This window comes from Ascaphus truei, chromosome 17 (genome assembly GCF_040206685.1).
Source record: "Ascaphus truei isolate aAscTru1 chromosome 17, aAscTru1.hap1, whole genome shotgun sequence".
Classification (NCBI taxonomy): domain Eukaryota; kingdom Metazoa; phylum Chordata; class Amphibia; order Anura; family Ascaphidae; genus Ascaphus; species Ascaphus truei.
The window spans coordinates 26,504,331-26,509,208 of record NC_134499.1 but is presented as its reverse complement, the minus strand read 5'-3'; positions in this window follow the sequence as shown (position 1 = coordinate 26,509,208).

Here is a 4,878-nt window from a genome sequence, read left to right as displayed (position 1 = left end):
GCTCTTTGTGGGGGGAAAAGTTGACATTGAATGAAGAATGAAAGCAGCTGGGGTTGTTGTATGAGGTTAACCCTTAATCAGCTGGATGTGTCAGTTGAACATCCTGTTGTAGCAGAGTTCAGCTGTGGAGGGAGTCCTGTATTCCTACACTATGCAGATGGGTCACAGAGACCCTCAAATAGTACAACACAAACATGCACAGATATATAATTACATAGTTACATTGTAAATGAGGTTGAAAAAAGACTTGCATCCATCAAGTTCAACCTATGCTAAATTTAGACGACTGATACTTTATCCTATATCCATACTTACAGTATATTGATGCAGAGGAAGGCAAACACATTCGAACACAAGTTCTTTAGCTGCTGGGAATTTCTGCTTAGAGCTGATAGTGATACTGTAACTGACCCACTCAAAACATGAATTTGTAGGGCAAATATATGGACAACAACTGAATGGAGAACACCAAGACCACTTTGATATTTCAAAAATGGACAATATTTGTCATGAGTAACTGTATGTATGAGATGCTATACAGCCCACACAAGACATTGAATGGCATATGCTTTTGTATTCTGTAGAGATTAAAATGCCCATTTAAGATCACCTTCACATTGTAGGGGTGTACTGTATGTATCATGTATCATGAAAAAGTTTGCTTTGATATGCTGCATCCCTTGTGGTTGTGTGGAATGCATGAAGGTTTGCAATTTCTTATTTTATATTTTAAGGAGATTGAAGCCCCCGAGAACCTGGCAATGTTTTTTTTTTCTGTCGGAGAAAAATAATAAAAACACAGAGGCGCAGAAATGTATACATCCCATTACAATATGTAACTCCCCCACAGGCCAATTCTGCACATGCTTTCCAAACCATAACCACTAGTCAGAGCAAAGAAAGCAAAATCGCAGCAAAAGCACTTTGATACTTAGTACAGAAATGTCTCACTTTGCTTCAATATTGCTGCGATACATAGATCTCAAAGTTAATAACTTTCCAAAGTTATACTGTACATTAAAATATAAGACAATAAAACAATTATATATATATTTTGTGTGTAGGCAGCACTCAAGTAGCAAAACAAAACTTGCCAGGGTGCATTACAATGAACAAGTTATAATCATACAGTAGTTATGTTGGCTAATAATAATAACTTTATTTCACGTAGTGCTTTTTCCCCAATGGGACTCAGAGCGCTTCACAATTACAACATAGTGGGATATAAAGCACAAAGGAATTTCAAGAGAGTTCCTGCCCAGATGAGCTTACAATCTATATTTTTGGTGCCTGAGGCACAGGGAGATACAGTGATTTGCCCAAGGTCACAAGGAGCTGACACCAGCAATTTAACCAGGTTCCCCTGATTCAAACGCAGTGTTTACAATCAGTGTTCTTACTCACTGAGCCGCTCCTTCTAAGTGATTTATTGAGTCCATCAATGTTTCGGTCCCATTACAGGACCATTCTCATGGTACCTAAAAATTGATGTACTACATAAATCATTTCGTTTTTTCAAATGTCATGAGTGCTTAGCCAACACAAATATATATATATATATATATATATATATATATATATATATATATATATATATATGAGAGAGAGAGAGAGAGAGAGAGAGAGAGAGAGAGAGAGAGAGAGAGAGAGAGAGAGAGAGAGAGAGAGAGAGAGAGAGAGAGAGAGAGAGAGAGAGAGAGAGAGAGAGAGAGAGAGAGAGAGAGAGAGAGAGAGAGAGAGAGAGAGAGAGAGAGAGAGAGAGAGAGAGAGAGAGAGAGAGAGAGAGAGAGAGAGACGGGTCTTACAGATTATTGAAAAAGTTTTATTGCAGCAGATCGACTTTTACAGTAAGTTTTATCAAGAACCAGTTCATTGATGTATCTTCCCAGTTACTGAAGCTGAATTGATTTATTAAAGCTTCTCATCTGGACATCTGCTTATCCATAACAGCCTCCCATGATGATGACATATTATGAATTATACAGGTGCTTATATATACATACAGGTGTAATATACACATATGTATATGTGTGTGTGTGTGTGTGTGTGCGCGTGTGCGCGTGTGCGCGTGTGCGTGTATGTATATATGTGTGTATATATATATATATAGCAAATAAAAAGATCACTTGTGAACACATTCACATGTCTTAGGCAGGTCTGCAACCCTGCCTTTCACCATTATCACCCAGCATACAGGGTTTCCACTGCAGCAAGGGATTCTGGGAAAAGACATGCAAATGAGCACACCGTGTCACCTTTTGCCTGAAAAAACATTGTTACATGGAGCCCATACGGTGGAGGTTTCTTGTTGCCTTTTTCACCCACCATAACTTAAAACGTATATATACCTACATACATATTATACCATGTAGTTTCATCATAACGTGCTAAGGCAGGTAATGTTTTCTGTAATATTTAGCAGATAATAATTAGTGTAGTTATTAAATTACCTATTTTACATTAGGGTTTGGATGTGTGCTCATATTGATACATATATTTCCTACTGATTCTTTACATTTTCAGAGGCTGCACTTGTGGCCAATATATACAGTAATAGATTATGCGGGCGGACAGGCAGTGACTGGGGGTGGGTGGGCGGGTGGGCGGGCAGGCAGTGACTGGGGTGGGTGGGCGGGTGGGCGGGCAGGCAGTGACTGGGGTTAGGACGGGGCAGGTAGTGACTGGGGTGGATGGGTGTGCGGGCGGACAGGCAGTGACTGGGGTGGGTGGGCGGTTCGGGCAGGCAGTGACTGGGGTGGGTGGGCGGTCAGCAGGCAGTGACTGGGATGGGTGGGCGGGCGGGCAGGCAGTGACTGGGGTTGGTGGGCAGGCAGTGACGTGGGTGGGCAGTGACGTGGGTTGGTGGGCGGCCAGTGACTTTAGGCAGTGACGTGTGTGGGTGGGTGTGCGGGCAGGCAGTGACGTTATAGGCAGTGATGTGGGTGGGCGGGCAGGCAGTGACATTGGGCGGTTAGGCAGTGACGTGGGTGGGTGGGCAGGCAGTGACGTGGGTGGGTGGGTGGCCAGGCAGTGACGTTAGGTAGTGACGTGGGTGGGTGTGCAGGCAGGCAGTGACTTGGGGGGGGTGGGCAGGCAGGCAGTGACGTAGGTTGGTGGGTGGGCGGCCAGGCAGTGACGTTAGGCAGTGACGTTTTAGGCAGGCAGGTAGTGACATGGGTGGGTGGGCAGTTAGGCAGTGACGTGGGTGGGTGAGCGGGCAGGCAGTGACGTGGGCGGGCAGGCAGTGACGTGGGTGGGGTGGGCAGGCAGTGACGTGGGTTGGTGGGTGGGCAGGCAGTGACGTGGGTGGATGGGCGGGCAGGCAGTGACGTGGGTGGGTGGGCAGGCAGTGACTGGGGTGGGTGGGTGGGCGGACGGGCAGGCAGTGACTGGGGTACAGGCAGTGACTACAGGCAGTGACTGGGGTTCAGGCAGTGACTGGGGTGGGTGGGGTGGGCGGCAGGCAGTGACTGGGGTGGGTTGGTGGGCAGGCAGTGACTGGGGTGGGTGGGTTGGTCAGGCAGTGACTGGGGTAGGCCAGTGACTGGGGGTTGCAGGCAGTGACTTCAGGCAGTGACTGTAGGCAGTGACTGTTTGGGCAGGAAGTGACTCAGGCAGGGTCTGGGGTTCAGGCAGTGACTGGGGTGGAGGGGGGAACGCGGGAGGGAGGGGCGCATGGGAGGGGGGGGGCGCGGGTGAGGGGCTTGCGGGAGGGGGAGAGGGGCCGCAGGAGGGGAGAGGGGCCGCGAGAGGGGGCAGAGAGAGAGGCAAGCGGAGGGGGGCCGCGGGAGGGAGCCAGCATGACAATCTCCCTCTGGCGGCCTGATCCCGAGGAGGCATACCCCCCAGCTCCCTGCGGTTCCTCACCTAGCACTCGTCCGTGCTCCTCCTCGGGTGGCCCCCGGGTCTCTCCTCCCTCCTGGGCCCCGGGCGGTTCCCGGGATGACATAGGTACGCGGTGAACGGGAGGGGTGGTGGCAGGGTACAGAGGAGTGTGTGCGGGAGCGAGAGGGCATGCGTCGTCGAAAGCAGTGAGAGCAGGCGGTGAGGGCGGCAAAATGGTGACTGTTGGGAGAGTGTGCCAGTGGGGTAGGTGTGGTGAGCGAAGGCCGCAGGCCAATGAGAGGTGAGCGGGGGCGGGCGGGCCGAGGAAGCAATGCTGACAGGCGCATGCGTGAGCTGCCATTTGACTGTTGGGGCGATATGTACTTACTCGCGAGTGTACTTAAAGTGAGTGTCCTTAAAGCGGGGTATGCCTGTATATATATAATACTGTATATAGGAGAGAGAGAGAGGTGCAAGATTTGGGGGAGGTACTGTCTCACATAGATCGCAATTGAATGTGTTGTGAAGATCCAGATAATAGTATGCCAAACAGAGCACAGCCAGCGACTTTCACACTTGAAGGAAATATATCCCAGGCAGACTCCAAACTTGGCATATCAGCGGTTTATTGCAAGCTTCCAAAAAACAGGGACTACATGAACGCATTGGAGAATAATACACCACACCCCGCCATCTCTGAGGTGAAGGCCGCCAGACATGCGAATAATATAGTAGGTGTGAACTTTAATTAATTACGTAACAATATGCAAGGTGTTTTTTTTTTTGCTGCTGCAAAATGTAGACACGCCCCAAAATATTCCCCTTCTTCATGCTGTAAGTACCCCAATGTTGCAAGCAGCGCTACCTGACGCGCGACACTCAAACGCAGAATAAAAGCATTAAAAGCAGCTTCACAAATGCCGATCGGCGGCTGCTCATGGTACTCGAGGATTTGTAGACCATTTTCTGGGATTTTGCCCTTTTTTTCACTTTTGTACATTGCCTCCAGAGGGTCATTAAGTAAAGAATATGGCCTGTGACGGACAGCCTAAT